At 46.1% G+C, this 16034-nt stretch overlaps 1 long non-coding RNA gene across 1 annotated transcript in view; it reads right to left on the bottom strand.

Annotated features, from left to right (window-relative positions):
* LOC142106574 (uncharacterized) overlaps positions 1-16034 on the bottom strand; it is a 114845-nt gene that overhangs the window by 73381 nt on the left and 25430 nt on the right. The gene's annotated exons all lie outside the window — the stretch shown is intronic.

Genomic DNA, 16034 nt, shown 5'->3' with positions numbered 1-16034 from the left:
CAAGCCGCCTTGCTAGATTTCAGGTCCTTCTTCAATGTTGCCTGCAGGAATAGAAACATTGAAATATTCACTTTCTTTTTCCGTAAGCAGAGGTGGATTGGCCACAGACATCACCAGTGAGTTTTCCCAGTAGGCCAGCAGCCCCCATGACGTCATGGTGCCTATTAATGTGTTTTTTTCAAAGAACTATTCTTTCTTGAAGCTAATCTGGGCCTATAAGTGGCTGGTACTGACATCAGTCTGCTTGCTGGTGGCTGGACCCTCCCCATGGGCTGATCTGTCCCTCTTTTTTTTATTTGCTCGTTCTTTGACTTCTACTATCTGGGGGTGGTGGTGGTATTGCTGTAGTGTGTTTTGCGGAAACAGTATTGCTGTAGAGGTGATGGCGGCATTGCTGTAATGGTGGTGGTGGTGGTATTGCTATAGAATGGAGGTGGTAAAAGCTTTGCTGTAGTGTGAATTGTGGTTGTGCTATTGCTGTAGTGTTGTGGATAAGTCGGTTTTGCTGCAGTGTGTGGGTTGCAGTATTACTGTAAGGGTGTCATTGTGGTAGTGTGGGAGGGTGGCAGTATTGCTGTAGTGTGGAGAGTGGCAGTATTGCAGTAGTGTGGAGAGTGGCAGTATTGCAGTAGTGTAGGATGGTGGTGCTATTGCTGCACTGTGGGGTGGTAGTGGCATTGCTGTTGTGTGGAGGGGTTGAGTAGTATTAAAGGGAAAAAAGAAATGTCATCAGCTATTTATATTTGGACTTTTTTTGTATTTCTTTATGGTCTATGCACAGCACTTCTGTGCTACTTTTTTTGGAAGTTAATTGAGTGCATCCACTGCTATCTATTTTGTATATCTATATATTGTAGAACTTCTGACACCCCTGTGACACTGACACTCCACAGACATCAGTCACAAAGAGCTTCTTGCTTGAAGTCAGCAGTGATTTATTGTATGCATCACAATAAACAGCAACACTTCTTGTCAGGATGATACCAGTAATACCAACTTGTTTACACCTCCTGGTGACCATAGTGCAAACTAATCACAGTCCAGCTCTCTCACAACTGGCCGTCTTGCTCAGCATCAGTCACCAACACAAATGTACAATTCTGGTCTAAAGTCTCCTCCCTTTGGTCTAATTACCCCATTAGACCGCCTGTGTGCGTGCAGGCTAGGAGCTTGACTGTGTAAGGTTTTAACCCCGTATGCAGTTTTCCAATAAAATTGTAATAGATATCTCCAATAGCATCTTTCATGCTGCATTTATACAACAGTAGGACATAGATGATACAATACCAGTTAACCATGGCTCCTAATACTGCATATGTGTATTGTTCGGTGTATATGTACTTTTACTTCCTTTACGTAACTGTGGTACACTTCTGTTATTTTCCTAGTCCTATTTGTCCTGATGTTTGTACTCTTTTCTTCCTGGACCTCCCATCCTTCCTAGTATGTGTAGTATGTGGGCCTGATTAAGAGCATACTTGCCATCTTTGGCAATTTGTTTTCGGGGAGGTCTGGGGGAGGGGGGGCAAGTGGGTGTGTGTGGGGGCAGGGCTTGGAGAATCTCATCATTGGCCTCGCTACTAACCTGTCATCTGCATTTTCCAAAATGGGGCGGGGACACGATACGCGTGAATCGCGACACTAAGCCTCGCCCCCTCCATTTCATTTACCGAATGGCCTAGAGGTTGCCCTGCTCTCCCGCGAGCCCTAGAGAACTACCAGAAATTCTGGAGTCTCCCAGATATTCCGGGAGAGTAGACAACTATGATTAAGAGTTCAGACCGCCCTAGGCTAATATGCTCGTTGCACCCCATCGCCTTCCACACCAGGCTAATACGTGGTAGGTTAAAATGAACCAGTCTTTGACTTAAAATCCGGTTTCCTTTGCTTCTGCCCCCTCCCCCCACCAATGTTCATGTTAGATATTATTTCCTTGAAACTCAGCTCCACTTGGATTTTTAAAAGGGTTACAGCACTCTTTGTCACTCATTTTGTTTTCATTAAAATCAGAACTGTATATTGGTACAGATGTGTGAACAAGCGCTACTGAGGGTAAAGAAAGAGGGCAAGGGGGCAGTCACGCCTGCACCTGTCTCTCCTACTTGCTTATCCTCAAACGCTCCTCTAAGGATAACTCAATGGATTTAGCCTTTATCATGAGGATACTTCAAACTGTATTAAAACTTTACTAAACTTTTCCGTGGGGTTTTCTTTTTACTTTGAAGAACAACAATACCCTTAAAATTTAAAATTAAGTTCAGTTTATACCTTTCCCAATCACCTGTCACAATTCAGCATCCCAAAAATCTTTGTGCCCCCCCTAAAGCCTAACGCCCTAGGGGGCAGCCTATTCAGCACATTGGATATCCAGACCCTGGTGTTCTGCAGCAGTGTGTCTTCCATCCCATACCTCATTACAGTTCCCATATAGCCTGATCCTTCCCATATAGCCGTATGCGTCTAATCTGTATGGAATCACATATGTATGACATCTCATTTCAATCATTCCCTGTAAACTATAGTAATCCTATACCGATCATTCAGAAACAAAAGTACTTTATTCAGTTTCATCATCATCATCACCATTTATTTATATAGCGCCACTGATTACACAGCACTGTACGGAGAACTCGTTCACATCAGTCCCTGCCTCATTGGAGCTTACAGTCTAAATTCCCTAACATACATACACACATACAGACAGAGAGTAAGAGAGATACACACACTAGGGTCAATTTTGATAGCAGCCAATTAACCTACCTGTATGTTTTTGGAGTGTGGGAGGAAACCGGAGTACCTGGAGGAAACCCACGCAAACACGGGGAGAACATACAAACTCCACACAGATAAGGCCATGGTCAGGAATTGAACTCATGCCCCAGTGCTGTAAGGCAGAAGTGCTAACCACTGAGCCACTGTGCTGCCTGTAAACTATAGTAATCCTATACCGATCATTCAGAAACAAAAGTACTGTATTCAGTTTAAAGTTTATATGAACATTATTTAATTTTTTTTGCTCGTAAAATGGGCAGTTAAGCGGTTAACATCTTCCTTTAAACATACAGTTGAAGCCCTGGACCTAATCGGTGAAAAGCTTACCCCTCTGGTGTATCTTTATTCAAGTGATAGAGACTGGTATAAATTATAAAGCGAGCACCACGGGTGATTTCAGGTACAAAAGCCACAGCAGAGCGGAACTGTGTGATCAGTCTCCCTGTAATGTATAAATCCTCTGCACTAACTTCCAGAGACAATAGCCAGACACAGCTTAGGCGTGTCATATCACTAGTGGAGAAGCTGGCACGCTTACCTCAAATGTACCTTTACAGGACGTGCCAGTAAAATGCTTTCCATGTCTCATGCTCCCCTCCCCTCCTTCTCTGCCCAGACTCCCCTCCTACACTGCACTGGAGAGATCAGCATTGCAGCAAGACAGGCCTCTGTGTAATATAATAGCTGGACCTTTATCAGCAACCCTTTTACCTATGCAAATCCACTTTCTACGGAAAAGTTAATAAGACATAATCTGCCAGGGAAGGGAAGAATATGGGGGGAGTTGAGAGCCAAGGGGGGCACACATGGAAATACTAACACCATACTAGGCCCAATATGGATTAAAGGAATATAAAGACACTGCAACTATGGTAAATGATTGCACAGATGTATAAAGTTTTTTAGTATAACAATTGGTCACCCTGGATCCAAATGCCTCCCTAAGCTTTCGTCCTGGACATTGCATTGTAGAAAGTAATGGAACGTTGACGTTAGACAATATGGGAAGGTTGATATACAACCGCGATGTATTTAAACATATACACATTGGTGACGTAGCTGTGGGCAAGCAGAGGTACGGTGAAAAGCCAACCTATTAGAACGGCAATTGGATTTGGGCTCTCCCTGGCAGTGATAAAGGAGACAGATGGCCGAATAGGCCTGGAGTAATGTAAGAGATATGGCAGGCACCCCCCTGAGGAGGGTTTGGGCCATGTGGGATCTTCTTCCCCCTCCTTTCCAGAAATTATAGCTAGCTCAGCCTTCGGCAGCACCCTTAGCAAACACCATACAAAGCAGCTAGCAGACATAAGGACCAGGACTCGGGCAGTGTTTTTTTAATTTCACAATTTGCTCATAGATCTTTTCCACTTTCAACCCTCTATTTATTTGCCATGTTCATTCCCCCTTCTATAATCACTGCTAATTCTGCCGCTTTTACCTCTTTGCTTTGCCATTTACCACCCTGCTTCATTTCAGCCTTACATGTTACTGAATTGAAATGTCAATGCAAGTAGACAGCCGTGACTTCATAAGTCGCTACAGATTTACAGCTGGAGACATCAATGTGTAATCAGCCAATCAGAAGCAGCGAGATAAAGCTGCTGATAATCAATGTGATTGTGTAGGATTGCAGCAGCCATCCAGCATCCACCAGACAGACACCCACCTAACAGGCATAACTGCGGAGGAGTAACAGTCTGTGTCACAATTACGTGAACACCCTCTTACTGCACTCTATGTTTGATATGACCCTGCTCCATCTTTCCAGACGTAACGAGATGCAAGTCAACGATGTGCATAAAATGACATATGGACGTATGCATTGCTTACACATTTGGGGTGCAATTGCACAGTACGTAAATGTGAATGTTTTATGCATAAAAACATATATACATCCAGGTGTCAATGAGCCCCTCTATCTTCCTGCAGTGATAATGTCAATACCATGCTTACCAACTTTTCACTCTCGAAAGGGAGGTGAAGTATGAGGACAGGATGGGGCGGAGCTCAACGAATTGTATCATACTAGCCCCGCCCCCATGACGCAATGACGCCAAAGCATTATTATGCCACGGGGGGAGGGGATGGGGCCAAAATTCACGGCAAATCATGTAATTGAGGCTCCCATCCTGCCAACTTCATTAGGAAGTGGGTGGGATACTGGAGAATAACCTGTTTTCCTGGCAGTCAGGGAGACCTACCCGGAATTCGGGAAAGTATGGTTAACACCCATTTGGAATGACCAAGAAAAGAAACTAACATTTCCTTCTAAGACATGAAAAATGATCTGCAGGCCTTCCTGGGTGTCACTCACCGGACCGTGAGTGCCTCTACGCTGGTGCGAGGTCCTCCATCTTTTCTCCCTACACCTGTGTGGAATCGTGGCCGCTCGCTATCCTGCCATCTGCGCATGCGCAGGTCTCGCTAGTAGCTTCACCTGTCCATGGAGGTGATTGACAGGTCAATCACCTCACCCTATTTGAGGCACCTGCAACCCTAGGTAGGGGCCTGATCTTGAAGTCTCATTCCCGGTGAACTTCTATAGGTGTGTGCAGATCCCAAACTGCTTCCAGCTCTACTCGTTATACAGTTTCCAAACTGTGTGCAGATTGTTCTTACTACAGCTTCCACGCTGCTCCCTGGTTCAACTCAGCGGCGGTTCCCACACCGCTACAACACTATCATCCCGCTGATCGTGTCACAGCTTCCACGCTGCTCCTGGCTCCACTCAGCAGCGGTCCTCTGACCGTTCCAACGCTGACATCCTGCTGATCGTGTCACAGCTTCCACGCTGCTTCCCTGCTCAACTCAGCGGCGGTCCTCTGACCGTTCCAACGCTGACACCCTGCTGATCGTGTCACAGCTTCCACGCTGCTCCTGGCTCCACTCAGCAGCGGTCCTCTGACCAATCCAACGCTGACACCCTGCTGATCATGTTACAGCCTCCACGCTGCTTCCCTGCTCAACTCAGCGGCGGTTCCCACACCGCTACAACACTATCATCCTGCTGATCATGTCACAGCTTCCACGCTGCTCCTGGCTCCACACAGCAGCGGTCCTCTGACCAATCCAACGCTGACATCCTGCTGATCGTGTTACAGCTTCCACGCTGCTCCCTTGTTTAACTCAGCGGCGGTTCCCACACCGCTACAACACTATCATCCCGCTGATCGTGTCACAGCTTCCACGCTGCTCCTGGCTCCACTCAGCAGCGGTCCTCTGACCGTTCCAACGCTGACACCCTGCTGATCGTGTTACAGCTTCCACGCTGCTCCTGGCTCCACTCAGCAGCGATCCTCTGACCGTTCCATCGCTGACACCCTGCTGATCGTGTCACATCTTCCACGCTGCTCCTGGCTCCACTCAGCAGCGGTCCTCTGACCGTTCCATCGCTGACACCCTGCTGATCGTGTCACATCTTCCATGCTGCTCCTGGCTCCACTCAGCAGCGGTCCTCTGACCGTTCCAACGCTGACACCCTGCTGATCGTGTTACAGCTTCCACGCTGCTCCTGGCTCCACTCAGCAGCGGTCCTCTGACCGTTCCAACGCTGACACCCTGCTGATCGTGTTACAGCTTCCACGCTGCTCCTGGCTCCACTCAGCAGCGGTCCTCTGACCAATCCAACGCTGACACCCTGCTGATCGTGTTACAGCCTCCACGCTGCTTCCCTGCTCAACTCAGCGGCGGTTCCCACACCGCTACAACACTATCATCCTGCTGATCATGTCACAGCTTCCACGCTGCTCCTGGCTCCACTCAGCAGCGGTCCTCTGACCGTTCCAACGCTGACATCCTGCTGATCGTGTTACAGCTTCCACGCTGCTCCCTTGTTTAACTCAGCGGCGGTTCCCACACCGCTACAACACTATCATCCCGCTGATCGTGTCACAGCTTCCACGCTGCTCCTGGCTCCACTCAGCAGCGGTCCTCTGACCGTTCCATCGCTGACACCCTGCTGATCGTGTCACATCTTCCACGCTGCTCCTGGCTCCACTCAGCAGCGGTCCTCTGACCGTTCCATCGCTGACACCCTGCTGATCGTGTCACATCTTCCATGCTGCTCCTGGCTCCACTCAGCAGCGGTCCTCTGACCGTTCCAACGCTGACACCCTGCTGATCGTGTTACAGCTTCCACGCTGCTCCTGGCTCCACTCAGCAGCGGTCCTCTGACCGTTCCAACGCTGACACCCTGCTGATCGTGTTACAGCTTCCACGCTGCTTCCCTGCTCAACTCAGCGGCGGTTCCCATACCGCTACAACGCTTCATCTCCCAGCTGATTCCGGATCTACACAACTGGGTATGCATTACTAACTATTGACTATTATCTATTCTACTCGCATACCAGTTGCATCCACGGTTTTTTATTGCGCAGGGTACAGGTACCCATATAGACTGTGTTTCCGCATTGCTCCAGTTAGGACTAGCTGTCACTCAAGCTCGTTACCTACTCACGCTACTACTTGGCGTCATTGTGCATAAACTGCTGTGATCAGCTTCTCCCCACTGCAAGGCACCAGCTATATATACAGACTATTCATTGTGCCTTCCAAGACATTGCTCTACTCGCGCTGTTCCCATACAGCCACAGTTTGCCTTTCAACTTCACTCTCCTGCACCTGGACAAGTCCTCACTCCCTCCACAGCAGTGGTACAACTTGCTGCACGCAGACCACTGACTTCCTTGCTACATACCTGCACCTGGACAAGTCCTCCTATCACAGCGGTGGTACAACTTGCTGCACGCAGACCACCGACTACCCTGCTACCTACCTGCATCCATCCTATTCTTCCCATCAGAGCAGTGGTACAACTTGCTGTACGCAGACCACTGACTCCTTCTCTACCTACCATCACCTATCCACGTCCACTCCTCGTGTCTACATTATCTTCAGCTTCCAGTTTACTGCTCCAAGTCGTTGATTGCCTCAGACTATCTCTACTCTCCTGCTGTTGTGTCGCTCCAATCATTCACCTGCCTGCTTTGAGGTGCGTGCCATATCCCCGCCTCTCCAGCAGAGTACCATCTGGTGAAACTCGGGTAGCAACTCCTAGTGCCCGTGACACTGGGAGTGAAGATGTTAACATCCACTTCCAGATACAGAACTGATACTGTGTATCTGATGACATCCTCAACTATAACCAATGTTATGCATACATAAACATACATAAAGAGGTTAATACTTTCTTGTGATAGTTTATGGCCTGCATAACTCAATGACTCGCAACAATTCTACACATAAATATAGAGCATTTACAAGGCAAGATTTCCAAGCCTTGGAGCTCAAGATCCAAGAGGCAGTGCATACACAAGTTGTAATGTTGCACTTGGATCTTACAGCAGATTGAGTGGGTTCCCTGGAAGAAAATAGAGAAACAATAAAAAGCCAATTAACAAACTCCAAGAAGTAGTCAACCAACTAGATGAAGAACTGATGGATCCTAGAGGAACCTGGATGATACGGACAACCGGGCCGGCTCAATAACCCGAGGGTGAGGGCTATACCAGAGTTATGTAACAGCCTCAACATCCAAGGTCCAAGTGCCTTATTGGTGGAAGATCTCCACAACATTAGAATCTCTGTCTTTACCGAGATGGGAAAATTGGCCAACTGTGCGAAAGAGCAGGAGACGACACTGTTTGGTGGAAAACTCAGAAGACCCTAGTGGGACCTGATGCCGAGGTCTAGTAGAACCTGATGCAGAGGTCTAGCGGAACCTGATGCCGAGGTCTAGCGGAACCTGATGCCGAGGTCTAGCGGAACGTGATGCCGAAGTCTAGTGGAACCTGATGAAGAGGTCTTGAGTTTTGAACCTGTCTCCTCATACTCCACCGATGATCCTACGGCCCCTTCTTTTAACATAATCTTACACACGAACATATAAATTATACAATACATGTGTGTAGGTACATTAACTTCTACTACTGATTTCTCCATAATCGTGTCACAATATCCTCCTCATGAATGTGTGTATGTGCATGTATCCCATAATTCATTACAGTTCACATGTTGTCTGACTAACATATAGTGCAGTAATATCCTAATAATCCTTACGTCCAATACAGGTTGCAAACAATACATATATATATCACTGTTCCGGTACATACACTACACTACTCATACTACAACTTCACTGCCAAGTACAACTCCTTATTCCATTACAACTCTCATTATCGTTAAGCACAATAAAAACTTCCCAGTATAACTGTCAGACGCTGTCCCCATGCATCCCCGCTGGCGGAGGATGGACGTCTTACTCCCACGGAGCGCTCCGTTGCCAGGCAACGGAGACGCTCCTTCCTGTTCTTGCCGCGCGCATGCGCTTCCGTTGCCACGGCAACGGGACGCGCGACTTCCGGTCGGCGGTCAGCGCGTCTGACCGCCGCCCTCTGGCCACCAATGAGAACCCTCCTCTGTCTATATAAGGATGGCTCTGAAACCATATTGGTGCCAGAGCAACTAGTTTATTATTAATCTAGCCTCCAGCGTTTATATAGTTATATATATATATATATATATATTACTCCTATTGATTCCCTGCGTACCGAGCCGGCTCCTCCTGACCCTCTTTTGGATTCTTCCTTGGCTCTGCATAATTCTCTCCGGATTGACCTCGGCTTGTTGACCATTCTCTGCCTTCCGATTCTGTACTTCATCTGCCCGCTCGGTTCCTGACTCCAGCTTGTACAACCACGATACCTTCGCCACCTCTCAGGAAGCTCCCTGGGAGGGCCGCGACCTGCACGTCGTTTTCGCCACGAAGTCCAAACTTCCTTGCGGGGGTCCCTGGCGAAGACCGGCGGCGTGTTAGACTCCGCGCCTCCTAGTGAAGCGGTGCCAATACCTGCAGGTACAGCATTCTCCTTCGCGACAATAACATCACTGCTTTCCAGTGCCATATTGCCACAAGTTCCCAGACATACAAATTTCCCAGGGTAATGTCACTGCCTAGTACAGCTTCTCTTACAGATCATTATGCACAACATTACCACAAAAACGCCATTATTGTATGTCACAAACTCTGTATACATCACAAGATTCCACTAAATAGAGCCTCTACTAAATACAGCTTCCACTAAACACATTTTATACCACGTCACCATATTAACCCCCTATACAGCCTATATGAATCACAAACTCCACACATCCCAATGACATGTTTCATAAAAGCTCATCCATAGCCTCGTACATCTTTTATGCTCTATAAACCCAGTATTATTCATATATCCAATATCAAACTCCAAGTAAAATGTATAAATCACAAACTATATTATTGTCTCACATGTATTCCATTCACCATATTCTCATACATACCACAAGCTATATTATATGAACAGTCAAACTCCAAATGTATCCCAAACAATCCAAATAACATCATACATACTCCTATACAACCTAATTATTAATCATACACTGAATTCTCATACAACACGCGGTTGTTTCCACAACACACGGTCTTTCCACAACACGCTGCATTGCCAGTAATCCATATATCACATCAAGCTCAATATATACTCATTGGTAACAATAGCCTAGCATTATTATTCTACTCCCATAACAATCACTGTCGAATCCTTGTTGTCTATCATCTCTACCAATATCATTCATTCTTAGCGTAGTAATCTTCAATCCTTAAGCCATTACAATCCTTTCCATGTTCTCATAGTTTTACTTAGTTACGGTTTGTCTCTGGAGTGAAATACATTACCCATTGTGTAAATCCATGAGGTATGGTGGAGGAGGGGTGATGTTGTCTTCTCAGAGGTGAGGAATAGAAGAAACCTGACTAGCTGTTAATAATTCACAAGAATACGAGGTGATGTTGTAGTGAAAACAATATGGAGTTTATTGCAGCTCACCGCATATAATGATTGCCTAAGAACAAGCACACTGGATATTGCAGTAATCAATGAAGACAGGTGAAAACACAGGTTCTGAGGAAGTACATGGATGAGTCACGGTCTTTACTGTGAATGCCACACAGAGAGAGCAATAATTATTACCACAGTCCGTGCCTGGGGAGACTGTGTAGAGCTATATGAAAAACATGCAGATACAAAGCCAGAAATCAGGAACCAGGAGACAAGTGAATGCAGTGCCATGAACTGCTTGATGCAAGGTCAGAAGCACACAGATAACAGATACAAGAACCAGGAAGCTAGCATGCAACGCTATCACTGGCAATGAGTGTAGGACAGGTGACAGCTTATAAAGTGCAGCCTGCCAATCAACACTCAGAGGAAGACACACCTGTGCAACAAGCAGAATGCAAACAGGATGAAAACCTAATATTAGCTTTGTGTCTCCACTGTTCTTAGAGGTGAGTGAGAAGAGCCCAGTGCAGGAATATGTATATTGAGAGGGTGTATAAGTAGACTACAGACTGGCATTTACAGGCAAAATGGAGGATTCCTACACACGTACCTTGCACATTGAAAAGGTAGACATTGCATTCATCCAAGTAATGCATTGTAAAAAAGATGGAACACCTGGTTTGAGAAATTACCATTATTCTTTGACATTCTTCAATAATCAGTTGAATGGGAAGTCTAGATACTTGAGATTGGTAAAGGCCTCTTGATTAAAGTATGTACCCATTTGTTTTCCATTGTAAACCTCTATGACTCTATTCAAGGTCAGATGGCCTTCCTAATAAAATCTCTTGAGCAAATAGGAGACAAATTGGAGGGGACCATAACAGTGTGTGGATGACCACAATTGGTTTCTAGACTCCCAGGTAGATACATTGGCAGAGGCACCGAGGGTGTCATTACAGGAGGCATGTAGAGTAAGAAAAGAATTCCATGACCACCAGTTGGCCGACACTTGGGAGGTACTCCACCCATCTGAGAGGGACTATACTTTTTCCACTGTCACTCAAGTTACTGAAGAACAAATTGCTTTTCAGCCATAGACAAGTTGGCACATTCATGGATAGGTCAAATAACAGAATCTGCAACTATATACATAACATTAACCGTGTCTGACTCCCCTCCACCCCTTAGGCAGACAGTGGACCTGGTTTGTTAGTAAGCAGTTCCCTGCCAGGGATGCTCTCTATCCCTGTTGATCTTCATATTATGTTCTTCACAGAGGTTTTCCTGGCTAGAGTCAATATCATTAAAATCAATGTACATAAGATTCTTTGCATCCTTCAGACAGCCCTGTGAGGATGCCTACCAGTTTCATAGTTGATCTCCAAAAGTCTTTTTCTATGGGGGGGGGGGGGGGGGCAAGAGACTGAGGTTTAAACATAAAGTGATCTACAGTCTTAAGCACCAATGGGTTTGTGTCTACCCATGTTCACGAGTTACCAACATGTGAAAATTCTAAGCAGAATCTTGGACTGGACCATGAGGGATAGGATGAAGAAATGGGTGAAGGTAGAGAACTCTACTCTGCTGATGCCTTTATCAATATTGTTAGGGCTCAAAACAATACTAAGAGTTGCCTACCTAACAATATGGCCCACAATACTGCTGGACTGCTGGAGGGAACAGACTCCTCAGTTTTCTCATCTCTAACTCCATTCATATTCAATCCAGATTCCCCCCTAGCCTACAAGAGAAGCTTAAGACTTGGACTTGGGCAGGTGCGATTAGGCCAATTAGTAGTCATTGGGAGATTGGGATTCTTCTCAGAACTACAGGAAAAGATCTCTCTCCCAGGGCAAAAGTTGTGGGGCTTTACTCAAACACGACATTTTCTGTTCTCTTGGAGGGTGAGGATTATAGGTAATTATCTCACTTTGAGAACATGAGCTTCATGCGGAGTTGGTCGCATTTAACGTAAAAAAACATAAAAACGCATTTAAAAAAATGAATTTGCATGCAGAACTGCATGTATCTCAACCTAGGACGGTAACGGCAAAACCGATGGGAAAAACAGGATGCGGTGCTGCCATCATGGGGTTTAACCACTTCTAACCAATAAGATTGTTTTTCACAAGCTCTGACCAATCAGAGCAAATCTGCACCAGAGGTGGAGCATCAGAGATACGCCTTTTGACAGGTGTATTTGCAGCTGTCTCGATCAAGTAGGTGAATATGCCTTTACTGTACTTGGCCTACATTGTAATGCCTCTTCCTTTTTCCGTTCCACTTAAGCTTAGAGAGTAGTATGTGTAAGATGCATCTGAGTCTACATAGGTACTTTAGAAATAAATTTGTGCTCATGCACAGTAGATACATGTGTATTTTACGCAATTAAAGTTGACATCCAACTCTACATGAGCCCCCATGTGTACTTCTCCTATGTAAACCATATAACTTATAAAGTTCTTATGGATGAACTATTTGATACTAAGGCATGTTTCCTAGTGGCATGGGACCTTCTTACATCAGTGGGACAAATCTCCTGGACAAAAGTATTTCAGGCAACACATGGGTGATCCTTGACTTCCTCGATGGTGGAGACACATTACAAACAACTAACTAGGTGGTACAGATGCCTTGATACCATCCACAGATATTCCCAAGGGTTGTCTCTGAACTGATGGAGATGTAATGGGTTCACTGGGTTTTCTCTACCATATTTGATAAAAGTGGGTCTACATTGTACCCTTTCGGAGTGAAGAGAGAAATCCAGACGTGTAGTTCCAGCTGACTGGTTTCTGGTTCATTCTCTAACATACCACTGTCTAAATGCAACAAATCTCCAATGTAGCATTTGAATAATGCTCCTAGAGCTTTGAACCCTGTCCATTGGCAGCCACGGTCCCTTCCATCAATCGAAGAATGGTTTCATTGGATCAAATATCACATGACAATGGATGATATAATTTTAATGGCGGTGGTGAAATACACAGACTTTGTCACAACCTGAATTAGCGGGATGGATTTAAAGGCGTTACCAACCTACTCAAATATTGTAAAAAAGGTGGAAATCTCCCCAATGGGTTCCTCCTTATGTGAACTAGTATGTTCTCTGGGTTGGTAATCTGGGCTTCAAATCAATTTCAAATTCATACTTGTTACGTCTCAATGGAGACAACTACCAACTGGTATTGGCACTGGCCTTCCCAGGTCGCGGAGTCTAACGGACGCCCCGGTCTTCTCCAAGAACCGCCGCAAGGCGGGATGGTTTTAGCTGCCGGAGGCCCGCAGGTCGCGGCCCCTAGGTTAGCCCACCGGCATGGCAGAGAGATAGTAGTAGGGTAAATGGTTCAGGGAACACAGTAAAAGGCCTCGTCTAGCTGTATATTAAACAGCTTAACTGTAAGAAGTAGGAAGCCAGACGTACCCTGCTGTCTAGTAGAGAGGCACGAGGAGACAAACACGAGAGGGGTCAGAAACTGTAGCCGGTTCGGTACACAGAAAGTCAGCCAGTGCGTGTTGCCAGGGATTCAGCAGATGCAGGGTTAAATAGACAAGCCGGGTCGGTACACAGAAAGTCAGCTAGTATTCACAGGGAGAAGTGCACAGGGAAAGCACAGGGATCAGGAGAAGCTAGACACTAAGTACACTTGTTGCTCTGACACAGGAGAGTGTCAGAGTGAAGACTAAATAGTGGGGAAGTTTGAATCAGTTGCGGATCCAGGGGGGGTGATCGGGGCGATCGCCCCCCCTAGCAGGGGCTTGCTGCCGGCGGCTGCACACTATGTGCAGGTCCGTTCGGCAGTGACAGGCAGGGACAGTGTGCTGCCCGGCTGCTCCGATTGTGTTTTAAACACACTGTCCCTGCCTGTCACTGCCGAACGGACCTGCACATAGTATGCAGCCGCCGGCAGCCTCGGATGTAAAAAGGGGGCGGGGCCTAAATCGCCCCCCCCCCCCCTAAATCGCCCCGGGTAGAAGAATTCTCTAGATCTGCCCCTGGTTTGAATTCCCGCCTCTCAGGTCACGTGATCAGACAGACCTAATGATACTTAGAACCAATTTTATTGCACCAGGGCTCTACCCATATCTCTCTCTCTCTCCTTCCATCTGCTCCTAAAAAGTCTGATCCTATCCTCATGCCCCTTCCCAACTGTTTTTAAGTGAAACTGTTTTATGCTCATTTATATTGATATTGACAAAAAACAATCTTCGTTTCTTGCGCATGTAAGGCCATACTGATGTTACCGCCAAAATCCTAAATTACATATTAAAATAAAAGAAAATGAGGGAGGAAGTCACACATGGGCTCGCACCTCCTGACATACACAGACCACCCCATCTGTGTAGGCAACCAACAAGACGAAGACTCTAGATGGAAGAAGGTTTGTGGGGGGGGGGCTCTTAATGTAATGTGGCTGGTGTAGGTGGTGGGGACTATTTATTTTATGGTGGGTGAGTATAGGGACTATACATTTAATGTTGGGTTGGAATTTTTAATTTATTGGTGAGAATGGGGACTATAAATTCTATCTAATAGTGTGGTGCTGGTGAGTCCAAATCATTTATGGCAGGGTGATGAGACTATTAATTTAATGATGGAATGGCTTAGAGCGCTTTTGGGGGACTATCCCATGCAGACAGGATTCTGTTGCACTTCGCACTGCTATGATCATGAAGAGAGAGACGGGTGCACTTAACAGTGGCGCACACTGCATTGCCCATTTGCTTCAATGGGGGAGAAAACAGGAAATGAGTATGGGCTGATGCCAACACTGTGCAACGGCTATACGGATGGCCCCGCCTAATGCTGATTTGACCATGCCTACTGACAATTTCTCCCAGTCTACAACATCAGGCCACTTTCAGAATAGTTTTCAAGGGCCACTTTAATTTCCTAATCCGCCCTTATACAGAAGGATGCAAAGTACACCAACATATGAGACACACTCACACACAAGATGGGGAGTATCGAATAGATGGATTTGGTTCCATCCAACAACAGACAGACGTGAGATTTATACTGACGAGTAAACACAGCGGTATCAGTCTGAATATCTGCCCATAACTTGTCTGCTACATACATACATACACCCATTGAGCTCTCAATAATAAAAGTGATCTGCTTTTTCTCCCATGTAATTATTGACTCTGACTACAAGTCTGTAAAAACTGCACTGCAGCTGTGGCTGTCTGCAACAGCCAGGGAATTGTTTTTGCAGGAATCCATATCAGGGGTTAAAGTATCACTTACTCTAAAACTGGTGGTGAGCAGGACTCTAGTAGTGAGACAGCCGTCTCACACATATAGCTGGTAATTTAAAGGGTTAATTGTAACGGTTTGTTTTTGTTGTTTTTTGGGGGGGATAGAAAAAAATAAGTGCCCCCCCACCTTAAGGATGCTGATCAAATCCCTGGCAGCAGAATGGTTATCATCTGAAT

This window comes from Mixophyes fleayi, chromosome 11 (assembly GCF_038048845.1).
Source record: "Mixophyes fleayi isolate aMixFle1 chromosome 11, aMixFle1.hap1, whole genome shotgun sequence".
In the NCBI taxonomy this organism is placed as follows: domain Eukaryota; kingdom Metazoa; phylum Chordata; class Amphibia; order Anura; family Limnodynastidae; genus Mixophyes; species Mixophyes fleayi.
The sequence above is the reverse complement of the archived record's forward strand: the minus strand, read 5'-3'. Positions and strand labels throughout refer to the sequence as shown.